Below are 17,894 nucleotides of genomic sequence, written 5' to 3'. Positions count from 1 at the left end.
CTAACAGAAATAAGGATAGAATCCCCTTAGTCCTGATGTACCACCCCACCAACCTCCGGATCCCATGCATCATTCTCTGATATTTCTGTCACCTACAATCAGACCTCATCACCAAAAAGATATTTCCGTCCCCAACCCTGTCCATTTTCCACAGGGACCATTCATTCCCTGATTCTCTTGTCACCTCTACACTCCTCATCAATTGTTCCACCATACCCAGTACCTTTCCCTGAAACTGCAAGAGGTGCAACACCTGCCCCCACATCACCCCTCTCACCTCTGTCCAAGGCCCCAAACAATCCTCCCAGATCTGGCAGAGATTCACCTGCACTTCATTCAATCTGATCGATTGCATCAGTTGCTCCCGATGTGGTCTCCTCTATATTGGGACACCAAACACAGACTCTGGGACTGGTTCGCAGAGCATTTGTGCTCTGCATGCAACAATCAACCCAGCTTTTTGGTTGCCGTCCATTTTAATTCCCCCTACCATTCCTCTGAGGACATGTCTATCCTTGACCTCCTCCACTGTCAGAGTGAGGCCAAACATAAACTGGAGGAACAACACCAGATATCTTGCCTTGGAAGCTTACAGCCCAATGGCCTTAACATTGACTTCACCAGCTTCAAAATCCTTCCATCCCCAGGCTTATCCCATGTCCAGCCCTCCCCCCTCTCCCAAATTGACCTAACCTGTCCATCTTCCCACTCACCTATCCATTCCACCATTCCCACGGACCAATCACAATGACCCCCTACCTGCATCCAAAATTCACCACCTCTCCCACACTTTCCCCTACCCAACCTCCCCTACTTATTTCTGGGCTCCCCTTCCCCTCCCCAGTCCTATTGAAGTGTTTCAGCCCAAAACATTGACTTACCTGCTCCTTGGATGCTGTTTGACCTGCTGTGTTTTTCTAGCCTGACACCTAAAGACTCTGCAATCACCACTGGCCTCAAGAAAGGAGACAAAATGGACTATGAGATCTACTGGGGAATTTCCTCGTCTTGTTGCCAGGATGATCATTGCCGGAATCTTCACCAGGCACCTTCTTCCAGACTGAGGAAATCCTTCCAGAAAGACAATGTGGCTTCTAGTCAAGCCATGAAACCATGAACATGATTTACACTGTTTGGCAACTCTAAGAGAAATGCCAGGAGCAACGCCAACCAATCTACATGGCTTTCATTGATCTTACCAAGACGTTTGACTCAGTCAGTCAGGAAGTGCTATGGGAGTCCCTGTTCAAAGGCCAGTGTCAAGAGACATTTGCCAGCGTTGAGGCCGTGATCATCCAGAACCAACTGCACTGAACTGGCAACATGCTTCGGATGCCTGAGTTCTGACTGCCTAAGCAAATCTTCTTCACCCAGTTCAAGGAAGGTACACAAATGAGAGGAGGACAAAGAACTTGTTTCAAAGACTTCCTGAAGGTTCCACTTAAATAATGCTACATATCTGTCAAAGCACAGGAGACTCTGGTTTAGAAGAAACCGACTTGAAGGAACATCCTGTATGAAAGGACACAATTGTTTGAGAGCACCCTTGGACAATAGGATATATGGAGGGATACAGTTCTTCAAGAACACAGGTTGACAATAGGAAGTACAGAAAAAGAATCAGAAAAAGAAATGCCAGCAATTTTAAGACCGAGGACCAATTCAATCTCCTGGAAACACGTGCCAAATGTGTAGTTGGACATGCAGCCACAGAAGCCTCATGGAAGCCATAGCAGCAAAACAGAATTTCCTCAGTGAGCAATCATACTCGTTAGCCAGTGATTACCGATGATGACTACTGCCACCAAGGCTCATCTTTTACCACTTTCACTGTTGTATTCAACATCTTCTCTTTCTCACACTCATCCACTACAATCCCATCACACAACTAACCCTGCATCCCCTCTGTGCTGCTTTCTCACTCATTCGAGACTCCCACCAATTTTTCCCAATCTGTACCAGCACTAACAGCTATGCCACCCATCGTCATATTACTGAGTATGTCCCTTCCTCCCATGCAAGGAGAAAATGGCCAAAATCAGGGGCAAAAGTGTCAGGACAGGTGGTGGGGTGCCTGACATGTGGCTCCTCACACTTGTCGAAGTGAAGACTGAGAGCACATCCAATGGGGATGCGAAGATCTCCATATCCTGGCAACTAAGTAAGACACATTGTTCATTGTTGTTTCGCTCTCTCATGAACTTCACAATGCATTTAATATTATCATGTACCAAGTTCTACCTTTTGGTTGCAACTTTTTTTTTGCCTTTTGAAGGTCAAAAATCACACAACACTAGGTAATACTCCAACAGGTTTATTTGAAGATGCAGGCTTTCGGAGTCTCACTCCTTCTTCAAGTGTCAGTGCGACAGGTAGCATCAGACACAGAATTTATAGGCAAAAAATCAAAGGGTCATAGAACTGATGTACTGTTGAACAAACCTAAGATGGCTATTAAATGCTTAATCAGTTAGAAAGGATTAATATGCAAATTCCCAAATTTCTTTCAAGTTACTGCGCCAAGAGGTTTTATCAGTTCCCTCAGTATACCAGAGGTGACATCCTAGGTCAGACAATGCATTTTAGGTGTGAGCCTTGTTTAGAATCTGGCTGTGCATCAACTTGGAGTCAGACTGGTTTTACATCCAAACTAGGAATTTATAAAATGCCACATTGACTATCTACAAATTGTGCACTTTTTGAACAAAATAGAATGTATCTGCAATTACAAATCTGCAAATGTAAATTCACCCAATCAATGTGTGTGTGTGTGTGTGTGTGTGCACGCCCGCATGCCAACATTGTCTATCGCATACACTGCAGGCAAGAATGCTCTGATGCATGGTATATTGGCGAAACTATGCAGACACTATGATAACGGATTAATGGACACCACGCAACAATCGCCAGACAAGGATGTTCCCTCCCAGTGGGAGAACACTTCAATGGTCAAGGACATTTGGCCTCGGATCTTCGGGTAAACATCCTCCAAGGTGGACTTCGGGATACACAACAACGCAGAGCTGCTGAGCAAAGATTGATAGCCAAGTTCCATACCCATGAAGATGGCCTGTACTGAGATCTTGGGTTCATGTCGCACTACAGGTGAGCCCACCACACACTCTTTCTCTCATCACACACACACACACTCTCTCTCCCACACAAACACTCTCTCTCTCCCACACACATGCACACACACACACACACACAGGATGTATTTGCATTTGCTGATTACCTAGGATGTCACCTCCGGTGTACTGAGGGAGCTGATAAAACCTTTCGGGACAGTGATTTGAATGAAATTTGGGAATTTGCATATTAATCCTTTCTAATTGATTAAAGATTTAATAGCCATCTTAGGTTTGTTCAACATTGCATCAATTCTATGACCCTTTGATCTTTGCTTATAAATTCTGTGTCTGATGCCACCTGTCTCACTGAAACCTGAAGAAGGAGTGAGACTCCAAAAGCTTGTGTCATCAAATACACCTGTTGGATTATAACCTGGTGTTGTGTGATTTTTGACTTTGTCCACCCCAGTCCAACACCGACACCTCCATGTCTTGTCTTCTCTAGCTCTAAATAGGATGGCCACTGTGGCTGCAGTCAAAAATGCCATCCCATAAGCCATGCCCTCTTTTACTTCTGAGGAAAAGAACATGAATCTCTCAAAGGAAGCACATTGGTAGGTATTTACTGTAGATTAGAGTAAGTAGTACGTGCGGGTGAGCACTTCATTGCCATGTTTCCGCAGCCGGCCAAGGGAGTAAGGCCCCAGGTCATTGGCAATGCCAGAGACCAGGCACTAGTCAGCACAAGGAGCTGACATTATGGTATCAGCAATAATGGACTTCATGCCAGCAAGCAGGTTTGTCAGATTGAGCAACCTAACACAAAGGTTTGAAGTGCTGCACCAATGCTATCTGCACTATTCTACCTCAGGTAGGCAATCATTTGACTGCATCCTTGGACAGTTTGCAACTGCCATGATGAGCCTGGTCTCAGAGTCAGCTGGATATGCACACAGACCTGCACTCCATTGTTCTAGCCATTGGTACTCAGCACCAAAGGCAGGGGTCAAGGGATTTCAAGCTCACTCCAGATATGCCTTTTTCTCAAGAGGCAGAGTGGTGCCAGTAGGAGGAGCTATATAGTTGCCTAGAAGTCTTCTCTCAGGACACTTCAGAAATTGCTGGGTCTTTTACTGGACCAAGATATAAAGTAAACAGCTCCTGCACCATATGCAGGTAATGAGTAAATCAAGTGATTGCTACTTTGGCAACAAGGCACTATTTTTCCAGTTAGACAAACATTGTTATTGCATGACATGCATTAATTGGTTTCAGTCACTATCTTGCAGGATATGTTCAGGAATGCTTGGGGCAAGAAGTTGGTGTGCACGCAATAGATTAATGCCTAAGGCTCATAAAGCATGCAGTTCTTGATTGTGTCTCAGCTTCAGTGTCTCAGCATCAGTGTATGAGTGTCTTTGAGGAGTCCTACATTGCTTGAACTTGAAGCCCCCTCCTTCACAGAATGAAGTATTTATCTACCCACTCTGGTGTAGTCACAGTCATTTTCATCTCCGTTGCGCACTTCTTAATTTACAGGATGATGAAAGGTGATAGCAGCTGTTCTTCAAACAGTGATTCTCTGGGTCTGCTTTCATGTTGGTGAATCCACAAACATAAACATCCTTTCCTGGTAACCCTCTCCATCAACCCCATATACTTCACAATTCAATAAGTACCCACCCAACCAGTCTGAGTATTCATCTACCTACTTTACATCCTCAGTCCTGGGGCATATCAAGTAAACATGCGAGGTCTTCCACCCATGGAAGCCAAGATGATGCTTCCTATTAATGATCCCTTATGCCAGATGACCCTTTTCTCTTCTTTGCGTTGTTGCCCTTATATATTGTGTTGCCCACCTCTTCAGTGTCACCATCTTTGCATCCCTGCATTCTGCCTCCAATCCCCACCATTAAGATAACCAGTCTTGCATCCATAACACTGAATCTCTGATAACACCGCTTGGTTCTTAGCTATGGAGCCCCTTGACTGAATTAGCTGGACAGCCTCAAACAATGAGTGACCAGACACCAAACTGATATCTGTACAGCTCCCGACTGTCTTCCCATATCCCAGGACGGGTTGCATTGGATCCATAGAGCTGACCTGACTGCTCCCCAGTCTGACGAGGTATGGACCTCATGACTATGACTACTTCGACTGGATGCCTGACTATGTACAAGCCCTGGACCGAAATTGGAGGTTGCCCTTGTTTACTGTTCCTGGTTGAAGGGTGTGTCCCTGGACTTGACTGATGACCACTCCTCTTCTACATTGCAACATGCCCATTTGCTAAAGTACATGCAATGTATTTTCTGTGTAAGCTGCTGAAACATGGCTCATATGAGATTGATGTAATATGGTGCCATACAGCAAGATGTCCAGTCCCATAATTGATCATTGCTGACAACTGTGACAAGCTGCCTGACTTCATGGCTGTGCAAACACAAGGCAATGCTGCAGTACTGTGAGCCTTTGAACTCTAGCCTGAGGGGGCAAAGCACAAAAAGACAAGGCAAGACAGGGAGCTTTGAGCATCTTGGTAGGCACTAGACTGAGTGCTAAGGGAGCAAGTGGCCAGCACTAAGATGCTCCCTGGACCAATCCATAGGTTAGATGCCTGTTCCTGTGTGCAAACTGTACTTAGAACAGCTTTGCAATGATAGTTGCCAGTCCAGCCAAAGACTAGCATGACAGTGGCAGAAGTGGGCCATAGTGTATTGGAGATGTGCCATGATAGTGCGGAAAGACTGTGTGTGGACATTAGTGCATATGGACACTGCCCATGGAGCTTGTCGTGAGATGTTGCTGCTATGTGTCCAAGTTGGAGATCCAAAGGAGTTTGCAATGAACAGAAGTTGCTAGGTACCTGCTCTGACTTTCATGTCAGGAATTCTTGGTGTCTAGCTTCTATCTGGAGTCTGGGACAATAGGAGCCTGCATATTAATGATGTGATATTGTGTAGTAAAGAGGGTGATAACAAGTGATAACCCTTGTTAATAGATCTCTCTCTGTTCACAAAGAAGAATCTTGTGTCACGTCCAAAACTTAGTTGAAAAAGATGACTTCTTGCTCCAATGCTGAGAAAGGCATCTCTTGACTGCTGGCATTATTCTCCAATATTTCTTGCCATAGCCTACATCATTCAGGGCCCAGGAAGATTCCACATAATACCACAGAAGAGCAATTGAGATATTTGCAAGTTGAAATAAAAAATTATAAAGCACAGAAGATATTACATCATTCTGCACAGACAGTACCATTTTATAATTGCCTCATTCTGAAAAGATTGCATTATTGTGTTTTTTCATATCTTGTGATTCAATCTGCTTCAGACCAGAGCAAGACGTAATCTGATAAGAAAACAATAATTCATGTCAGATGTAATTTAAATTGATTGCTCCTTTTGCTCCACTGATCCTGTTGAAAACATAGAATTGGTTAAAGTGAGCAGTATGCCTGTAATAAAACAACAGCAAGTTACTGCTTACAATCCCATTAAATTCCTTTGGGCATTATTCAGTCAATTTGTTCTCATGAGGAATATCATAGAATCATATAGTACAGAAGAGGCCCTTCAGCCCATCAAGTGTATACTCCCAGATATGTGCCACTACCTTCACTAGTCACACGTCAAGTGCTCATCCAAGTACTTTTTAAAGTTTGTGAGGTTTCCTGCCACAACTACTTCACAGGCAATGCATTCCAGACACCCAACCTCCTTTGTTGAAAAGGTTTATTTCTCAAACCTCTCTAAACCTCCTGCCTTTCACTCTAAAATTATGATTCCTTGTTACTGAATCTTCAAATAACTTATACACCTCTTCTGGGTTCCCCTTCAGCCTTCCCTGAGTCAACAAAAACAACCCAAGCTTATCCAGCCTCTCTTCATAGTTGGAATGCTCAATCCCAGGCAACATCCTGGTGAATCTCCTTTGTACTGATTCCAATACAATCACATTCATCCTATAGTGTGGTGACCAGAACTCCACACAGTACTCTAACTGTGGCCTAACCAAAGTTCTGTACATTTCCAACCTGACCTCCCTGCGTATGTAATCTATGCAATGACTGATATGCAAATGTTCCATACCCCTTCTTAACTATGTTATTAAGCTTTCCTGTCACCTTCAGGAATGTGTGGACAAGCACCCCAAGATCCTTCTGTTCCACTGAGCTTCCTAGTGTCTTGCCATTCATTGAATGTTGCTTTGTCTTATTCCCTCTTCCACAGTGCGTCACCTCACATCTATAAGGGTTAAATTCCATCTGCCACTGATCTGCCTATCTAACCAAACTGTTTATATCTTCCTGTATCCTCACATCTTCCTCCTCATTGTCAACCAGTCAGCCTGTCTTTGTGTTATCTGCAATCTTGTGTATAATTCCCTCCCACATTCTCATCTGCATCATTTATGAATATCACAAACAATATGGGAGCCAGCTCTGATCCCTGTGGTACACCACTGCACACCGACTTCCAGTCACACAGACAGCCTTCAACCACTGCCCTCTGCTTTCTATCACTAAGCGAATTTTGGACCAATTTTGCCAAGTTAACCTGAACCCTTTACCTTCTTCATCATGTGGGACCTTGTTAAAGGTATAAAACACTGATTCATACTGATGTGGGAAATTTGCATGTCCTTCCTAAGTTGTTTCACAGAGCAAGCAAGACAATTAACATTGGAATTATAGATAAAAGGCAAAGTCACTACACTCCTGTCAGGACCATAGGGCTGCTCTCTCATTAGAGAGAGATATGATTTGTGGTGGTTTAACCTGAGGGTCATTATGCCTCAGTCAAGGGGAAGGAGGGGGAGATGGGGGGCAGTGGGTTGAGAAGGGAAAAAAGCCCCAAGGAACTGCAGAAGCTGAAAATCAGAAACAAAAGCAGAAATTGCTGGAAAATTTGACAAGCATCTGTGGAGGGAAAGCAGATTTCTGTTTTTGTTTCCATGTGTAGTTGAGAAAGACATTGTTTCATGGTAATCTCAGCCAGTGCAGGAGTTGAACCCAAACTGTGGCATCACTCTGCATCATAAACCAAGCTATCCAGCCAACTGAGTTAAATGACACCCTGGAAGCTGTGAGCATCACCAGAAGGGCACACCCATGATCAACTAGGGCCTCGACAAATGCAATTGATATTGGTGTGGGGATCGCTGTTGTTCCTGGGTTGGGATTTGTGGAGAGAGGAAGGAAATTGGAACAGTAGCGAGGTGAATGGGGTATCTCTTAGTGGCTCCATTGCCCAATGTCCAATCCCACAATCAGGCAGTGATTGTTTTTGATCAATTCCCCCATCCTTTAGCCCCTAGTCTGGCTGTTAACTGTCAATCATTATTAACTAGTGCATTTGCCATGGCAACGTCTCCACCAATCAAAGTTCATTTGTCAACAAAGCAGCACTCACTTTGTGCAGCATAAATGTTGTTTTTCCCTTGAATACCACTTGAAGATTATCCCAATGAGTGCAAGATGAAAACATTCCATTAAGAGTGTCTTTTTTCAGCAATGCTCAAGTTCTATGCTAATTAATGACTAATTTCCAGTGAAGCCATCATTTTATAAAGCTTTCCTTTGAGGGACAAATAGCCTTTAGGAAAGACTTTATATAATTTTGAATGCAACAATACTACCCTGGTTTTCCACTGTGTGCATAGCTATTGGTACTATTATGAAGTTGAGGACAGTGCTGGAGAAGAAAGAATGACCACTGAAACCATTCAGATCAATGGGTAGACTGAGTTTGTGAATTCTCTATCTGGTCTGAACAAAGACTGGTGCACCACAAATCATGCCCCAGTGTTATTCATTTTTAATATTAATAATAAACGAACATTGGGATTTCAAACATTTCACATTACAATGTTTTTCAATTCAGATTACGCAATATACAATTAAATCTCAGCGTATCTGATAGACATTGTGATGTTTTCACAAGTTCTGATATTAAGTAAAATAAGTAAGCTTTGTTGATGATTCCATTAGGGGTCCATTGGATTTTAACCTTCATCTCTTTTTGATATTATGTTAATATAATAAAGTGTCAACAACAGGTTTTTCAAAAAGGTTTGAATTCAGTGAAATATATTCTTGTTTCCCAAATCTGGTTTATTCTAAGGTATTATTGATAAGGCATGAAAAAATTGTAGTGTTTCATTACAGAATGGTGTTTCATTACAGGAAATGGTGGCTCAGTGGTGAGCACTGCTGCCTCAGAGCACCAGGGACCTGGGTTCGATTCCACCCTTGGGCTGCTGACTGTGTGGAGTTTGCACATTCCCCCCGTGTCTGCGTGGGTTTCCTCCGGGTGCTCTGGTTTCCTCCCGCAGGCTAGGTGGATTGGACATGCTAAATTGCCCATATTGTTCAGGGATGTGTAGTTTAGGAGGATGTGTCTGGGTGGGATGGCCTGAGAGTCTGTGTGGACTTGTTGGGCCGAAGGAACTGTTTCCACACTGTAGGGATTCTATGAAAAGGACATTAGTGAAATTAGTGCACAATACAGTAACTGTGGCCAGACAGCTCAGGGTCAGTTTCCTGAACTTAGGAGATTCTCATCTCCTGGTTATGTTCTTCAGCCAGGGTTTTCCTGTTTGGCGCAGGCTAACACCCCCAATCAATGACCTTGTAGTCAATGAGGACAACCTGGTTCCAATCACTACATCCATCCCCACCTAAGTCCAGGGATGTAGGCCTGGTCTTTTACTTGTAATTTTTCTTGCGACGTTTTCACCCCAAGTCCGATTCCTCTGATTTGGACTTTGACATGGGCAGCGTGTATCGGACTGTAGCCTGCACCTTACATCCAGTGTGTCTCGGAAAAATTTCCTCCCGTTCTTCCAGTGGTAATGATACCAAGGCCATATCATCTCAGACACTGAGGTTTCCTCAACACCAGCCAGAGATGGAGAACCTATGGTTTCCAACAGGCAATCTGGCTGTTCTGAGGGGCTGTTCTGTTTTGCTCCTGCCCCATTTGGGAGATAACAGCTTTCAGGTGATTAACATGTTTGTTCAGGATGGTATCACCTACCCAAACTTTGTAAGTGATGGGACTTCGCGTCAACCTTGCCTCATGGCCGTACAGTGCCATTTCCATGGGTCTGGCACCAAACTTCGTCCCCTGAATTAAATTATCTATCTCGCTTAGAGGCAGCCGGTGGCTGAAATTGGTGTTCCTGCTGTCGTTTTAGCCTCATTTCCACCCCCCCCCCCCCCCGCCCTCCCCACCAGGTCTGGGAATATCACATTTAACCTGATGTGGAGTCTTCGCCGCGTCAGCAACTCTACTGGAGCTATCCCCGTAGTTGAGTATGGGGTGGTCCTATAATCAAACAGGAACTGGGACTGGTATTAATTAACATTGTAGGCTGCTTCTTTAACCCTGTCTTCAATGTTTGGACCACTCTTTCCACTGGACCATTGGGTAATGGATGGTATGGAGCTGTCCTTATACGCCGAGTGCAATTTGACTTTAGGAAATATTCAAATTCACTGCTGATAAATGATGTCCCATTGTCCATGACCAATATTTCCAGGAGTCCATGTATTGCGACGATGCTCGCAGTTTCTCAATCATCATCCCTGAGTTTGCTGAACGAACTTTATGCACGTCCGACCAATTTGAATAGGTGTCCACAATGACCAGAAACATCGAGCCCATGAAAGAACCAGCATAGTCAACATGCAACCCAGTCCAGGGTTTTCCCAACTATTCCCACAGTTGTGAGAGTGCTCTGGTGGCAATTTTTGTCCTTGTTGGCACTTTGGACACTGCCCCAGTAATGCAACTCTGTCGGCACCCTACCCCAACCACCAGACATAGCTTCTTGCTAGTATCTTAATCTTAACCTTGGATGACCCTGGTGGCGTTCAGCCAGTATCTGATGATGACCTGTATCCAGACAATCAACCTTGCTCCCCAAAATAATACGTTGTCCTCTACAGTGATCTGGTCTTGCCAGGTCCAGAAAGGTTTCAATCCTGGTTGTGATGGCCCTTCTGTTTCCCCCAGTACCAGCAGCTGTTTTAGTTTCACTAGGACAGGATCCTTTTGTGTCCACAGTTGGATATTGTCAGCAGTGACTGGAAGGGTGTCCAGGAAATTCAAAACCACAAAGGAATCTTCCAGGGGAGGCACCACCAGTGGAGTACCTGCCAGTGGGAGGTGGCTCAAGGCATCCGCGTTAGCCACTTGACTTCCTGGATGGTGTTCTAACTTGTGTTTTTACGCGCTGAGAATAAGGACCTAATGCTGATTTCTACCAAAAGTTATGGGTGGCACCACCTTGTCTTCTTTCATTAGTCCTAACAGGGGTTTGTGATACGTCACTATGACAAATAGTATTGTAAAGGTCTTGGTGGGACTTCCTCACACCAAAAATGACCGCCAAACCTTCCTTCTCTATCTGGGCAGATTTGCATTCAGCATCAGCCAAAGTCGGGGAAGCATTTGCTGTCAGGCATTCCTCTCCATTGGGCCACCGGTGAGCTAATACTAGCCCTGATATTGTATGGGAAGCATGTCCGCACTACATCTCACTTCAATCACAGTGGGCCAACACCGTAGATGACGATAGCTGCTTTTTCACTTCCATAAAGGCTACCTCTTGGTTATGCATCATTTTCAAGGCTGACCCTTTTTCAATAGCAGATGTAAGGGTGCCAAGGTGGAGGTCGGGTTATGTATGAATTTTCCATAATAACTCACTAACCCAAGGAAAGACCTAAACTCTGGTACAGATGTGGGAGCTGGGGCACCTTTGATCACCCTCACTTTCTCTTCCAATGGGTGCAACACAGTTTTGTCAATCCTGTAACCCAAGTGGTCACTTGGGGTGCCTGGAAAATACATTTTTCCCTTCTAAGGGGTGACCATTTAACCAAACATTAAGTTTTCCAAGTGCTCTTTATTGGTCTCCCCTGTTATTAGTGTGTCATGTAAATAAATGGCAATCTGGGGTGGCCCTTGTAAAATGTTCTCCATGGTCCACTGGAAAAGGATACAGGCTGATGATACCCCAAATAGCAGTCTTGTATATTGATGTAAACCCTTATGGGTATTAATTGTAGCATACTTCTGGGACTCCTCATCCAGTCGCAATTGCAGGTAGGCATGGCTCATGTCCAGCTTCGTAAAGGCTCCATGCCAACTTTGTGTATAAGTCCAGTATGCAAGGCAGTGGTTATTTATCCAGCTGCAAGAAGCGGTTTACCATTTGCTTGCAAAAGTGAACTGAGCTATCAGGCTATACACTGATACAACTGGTGCTGCCCATTCTGCAAATTGCGCAGGTTTGATGATTCCTCTGCTCTCCAGCCTCCTGATTTCTGCATCTACTTCTGTCCGCAAGGCAAATGACACTGGGCAGGCCTTGCAAAATCTCAGAATTGCTTCCTGGTCAATATGCAAAGTGGCTTTGGCCCCGTTGATAGTCCCAAGCCCTTCCTGAAATACTCCTGGGTATTTCACTAGGACTTCACTGAGGCAGCTATTTTCTAATTGAAAAATGATGAACCAATCCAGGTGAATCTTTCTCAACTGATTCTGTCCCAGTAGGCTTGGGCCTGAGCCTTTTACTACCATCAGAGTTCACTGCACCAACTGCTTCCCATTGGAGACCTGAACCGAAGACGTACCCTTAATCTGCAACGGTTCCCCAGTATATGTTCTCAATCTGGCTGAGGTCTTGTACACACTTAATGGTTGGATTCCCAAGCAAATCTTGTTAAAGACTGATTCTGCAACCACAGATGCAGCTGCACCAGTATCAACCTCCAAAGGAACTGGGTGACCATTTAACCAAACATTAATTTTAATCGGTTCCAATTTTAATGCCAGTAAGGAATTCAGTTTTTCCAAACCACATGTAGAGGTCTTTCCAGGATGTGCACTCTCCTGGGTACCGGCCTACAAGTTTTCTTACTTAAGTCAGGCTTTGTAGGACACCTTTGCTGTCTTGAGTCCGCATACCAGCAGCAACTACACTGGCGTGCCGGCCCAGATCCTGGATAATTTTTTAGCCACTTGGTTGAGGCTGGCTTTTGTTATGGAGTTCTGCTGTGGTCTGGCCCAGTGTCCCTCTGATCAGGATATGGCCTGTGTGAGGCTCTGCGATTGCCTACACTCAAGTGGTGTTCCCCAAGCTCAGTCGGAGAGGTAAGGGATGCCCTGTAGCTTCCATGCTCTAATTGGCTCATTTTCTAATGACAACACCAGTTGTAGTGCCATTTTGGAGTCCAGTTGGGCTTCAGCTAGTAGGCACTCATGCATGGTCACATCATTAATCCCACATACCAAACGGCCTCTCAGCATCTCATTTAGTGTTAACCCAAAATCACATGCCTCTACTAGTCATCTCAACCTCGTCAAAAACTCCAATACAGATTCACCCAGTTCTCTAACAGCTGAATAAAACCAATAGAAGAGGTTTGGGGTCGCAGTATTCCTTAACCAACTCCATCAACTCTTAGAAGGTTTTATTGTCTGGTGCCTCTGGGAAAGTTAAGCCCCTTATAACAGAGAATGTTGTAGGTCCGCAAGCAGTCAGAAGGATTACTCATTGCTTTTCATCTGACCCAATGTCATTTGCCTGTGAAAAATATCGCATTTTTCCACATACTGGGCCCAGTCTCCGTTAGCAGGATCAAATGAGTCAAGCTCAAAAAGGCATGATGCTAGAAATGCTTACCCAAAATCAAAGATGACTGTTGCAAGTGAATATTCTTCAAGCATGAGAGATAGTAGGAACTGCAGATGCTGGAGAATCCGAGACAACAAGGTGCAGGGCTGGCACATTCTTCAAGCATGTCCTGTTTTCTGTCATCGCTATTGAAATAACTGCACAGAGGCCAGTATCCTGTCACCAAGTCACGCTTTATTTACTTCTGCACTGAGGAGATTCTAATCTCCTGTTTTTTTTAAATACCCCTTCACTACTGCCATACAGCTGTAGTCCTTATTTTCTCCAGCACCCACGTTGTGTGTGTGTAGGTGCGAGACACAGTAAAAACACCAGGTGCAAATTACTTTATTAGCATACCACCACCAAGAAAAACACTGATGTGACCAAAGAACCAGTAACAAGCAGAGTCCCATAGGGCCAATGCCTATGAGAATGAAAAAGTGGAGGGGAGGGTAGGGATCAAATTAAAATAGAGTTGGAGAGGGTATCTCCTTGTTATATTGGTCAGCCAGGGCTTTCCTGATTGGCCCTAGTTAACAACCCCAATCAATGACCTTGTAGTCAACGAAGTCAACCTTGTTCCAATCACTACAGATATAAATAGCATGGCTACACTGTTTCTACAAATTATGTTTGTACATGAGTCTAAACTTTGTACTATGTACTTTGCTTTAAGATTGATTAAATTGTACCTAATTTATTAGTAAGTTGTCCTTTGTTACTTTATTAGTAATTTTATCTCTGGCACCTTGTTTTGACAAACTATTTCTATCAATCAGCTTGGTCTCTTAAATCATAGAATCTCTACAGTGCAGAAAAAGACAATTCGGCCCATTGAGTCTGCAGCACCTCTCCAAAGAGCATCCTGTCCTTTCCCTGTAACCCCACATTTAGCACAGTTAACCCACCTAGCCTAGCCTGCATATCCCTGAACACTACAGGGCAATTTAAGCATGATTAATCCACCTAACCTACACATCTTTGGAATGTGGGTGGAAACCAGAGCACCTGAAGGAACCTCACGCAGAAATGGGGAAACGTGCAAACTCCACACAGACAGTTATCCAAGGTTAGAATTGAACCCAGGTCCCTAGTGCTGTGAGATAGCAGTGCTAACCATTATGCCACCATGCAACCCAAACTGTGTCAAATTTAGCCCAATTTAGTTCAAGAGAGTATTGGTATTGCCATAAATGCGTTTTAAACTCCAAAATGAGTTTCCCACAATTTTTTGCTCTTCCCATCCTTAACAGTTCAGGTAAATAATTACTCAATTCTAAAAATTTACAATTAACATTCTTAACCTCTGGAAATGAGGAGTGAAGATTAAATGGTATAGCCAACGGATTTCACCAGGCACATTCCTGGTCTTGAATGGAAATTATGAAAGGTCTTTACCCAAACCCACTGACGTAAATGTTAACTCTGATTTTTTTCTTCACAGATGCTGCCAGACCTGCTGAGCTTTTCCAGCAACTTCTGTTTTTGCTGCCATTGGTATATTAAGTTGAAGTGTTGAGATTACAAATTCTGTTGCCAGAATCATACACTTAATTTTCCCATTTTTGGCAAGAGGAGTTTTTGGATGAAATTTGTAGTGGGCATTCCTCCATTGCCCACATCAACTTTTCCATTACAATTATCCCCTCTTCAGCTCATTAATTAGGCAGCCAGCGTCTGCAGTGCCTCATTCATGGAATCATGGGGATGTGAAAGGTGGGAATACTGGCCACTGCCAAGACTTTGCAACATTCCCATTGCTGGCGCCATATTTAAACTCCAACTCCAGGGAATTTCAGATGCTGGAAACCAAGAAATTCCCTTCACTCTGTGGTCCTGCACTATTATTCCAAAGAAAATAGTTCAGATGGTCAATTTAGCTCCTCATTTTGCCCATGGGGACCTAGAGGTGTTAGATGATAGGGTGGTGGAAAGAAAAGCAGTGCTTTTTCCTGCTGACCGGCATAGGAGGCAACATCACCAGAAACATCTAGCCTGGAGACAGACTGTGGCCCAGGTCAGTGGAGTGCAGGTCAGGTGAAAAGCAGCACACAGCAATGCAGAGAGGTTAATGATCTTCTGCCGCTGAAAGGATAAGTGCCATCATCTCATCATAACTAGCCCGCACTCAGAGGGCCACCATGCATTCTTACTCTGCTCTGCACGCTCTTCTTACCAAGGCACTACCACTCTCATGACTGCATTCAAAGGCTCTCAGCCACCTCATGGTCTCAAACCCTTCCTGCCCTCTGTGCTTCCTACTCACTCACTGGGGACATCTTTTCACCTTTCTTGCTCATGCACCTTCCATCCACACCAATCATTTTAAATTTGTCTCTTTGTCTTATTGCAGGAAATAACCTTGGAACTCTTGGGAACATATGGTCCACTTTACTGACTGTAGCAGCACGTTCTGACTCATTGTAGTCTCCCGTAATTCTTATTAAGGATTAGACCATTTGATTTTCGGACATGGCCAATTGTATGAAGCATGTGCAATGTGTTTGCTGCATAATCTACTGTTACATGCTGTAGGTGTGACATTAATATATTACAGTGTAATGAACAGCAACATTTCCACTCATTTGACTGTTCAGCAGCTTGCCACAGAGGTAGAAACCTCCATGTAAGCAAAAACTGACTGAGATTTAAGAAAGTAATTTAAGAGCCACTGGAGGCATCCTGTATAGATATAATGAAATGTGCCACATCATAAGTGTCCCTGCTCATCAAAGTAAAGTTCTGAAAAGCTGATGTGGTTTGTGAGCTGCTTTTAACATAACCATAATGATATAGTGAGGCTAGTGGCTTGCCAATGCCCACTTGTGTAGATGAAAGATAGAAGAGGATGGTGTCCATGGAGTATGCAGGATCATTATTGTGAGGACAGATTTGGAAGAAGACCCTGTGAAGTGAGCAGTAAATTGTGGCACCAGGTTATAGCTCTGAATCATAGAGTCCCTACAGTGTGGAAAAGGCCATTTGGCCCATCAAGTTTGCAAAGACCTTCTGAAGAGCATGCACCAGACCCAGCCTCCACCCTATCCACGTAACCCCACATTTACTATTGCTAATCTACCTAGACTGCACATTCCTGAACAATATGAGGGCAATTTAGCAATACCAATCGGCCTAACCTGCACAATCCCTGGTATCAACTTGCTGAATCTTTGTTGCACTTTGCCTATCACAAGTATATCTTCTCTTAAGTAGGGAGACTAAAATAAACTGCAGAGGCCAATATCCCATCACCAAGTCATCCTTTATTTACTTTTGCACAACACATTGGCTGTGACCTGCCAGCTCGGAGTCAGTCCCCTGAACTGAGGAGATTCTAATTCTCCTGGTTATTCTTTTCTTCTAATCTCCTGGTTATACTTTTTTTGGAGATTCTAATCTCCTGGTTATGTAGTATTTATTTTCCCTAGCACCCTTGTTGTGCGTGTGCAGGTGTGAGACACTGTAAACAAACACGAGGTGTGCAAATAACTTCATTAATACTTTTAGTTTTAAGGGCGGCATGGTGGCTGAGTGGTTAGCACTGCTGCCTCACTGCAGCGCCAGGGACTTGGGTTCGATTCCACCCTCAGGCGACTGTCTGTGTTGAGTTTGCACTTCTCCCTGTGTCTGCGTGGGCTTCTCCTGGGTGCTTCAGTTTCCTCCCACAGCCCAAAGATGTGCAGGTTAGGTGGAATAGCCATGCTAAATTTCCCGTAGCATCCAGGGTTGTGTAAATTAGGTGGATTATACATGGGAAATGCAAGGTTACAGGTAAAGGCTAGGGGAATGGGTCTTGCTGCGATGCTCTTTGGAGGTTTGGTGCGGACTTGTTGGGCTGAATGGCCTGATTCCACACTGTAGGTATTCATTGAACATACCACCACCAGGAAAAACACCCATATGACCAAAGCGTCAGTATCAGGCATTGCCCCTACGGGTATGTTAAAAAAAAGTGAGGGGGATGGTAGAGATCAAAGGGGGAAACAAAGCACTCCAAGACCGCTTTGCAGAACACCTACGCTCGGTTCGCAACAAACAACTGCACCTCCCAGTCGCGAACCATTTCAACTCCCCCTCCCATTCCTCAGACGACATGTCCATCCTGGGCCTCCTGCAGTGCCACAA

Source organism: Rhincodon typus, chromosome 2 (genome assembly GCF_021869965.1).
Source record: "Rhincodon typus isolate 14 chromosome 2, sRhiTyp1.1, whole genome shotgun sequence".
Lineage (NCBI taxonomy): Eukaryota > Metazoa > Chordata > Chondrichthyes > Orectolobiformes > Rhincodontidae > Rhincodon > Rhincodon typus.
Note: the sequence above shows the minus strand (reverse complement) of the source record.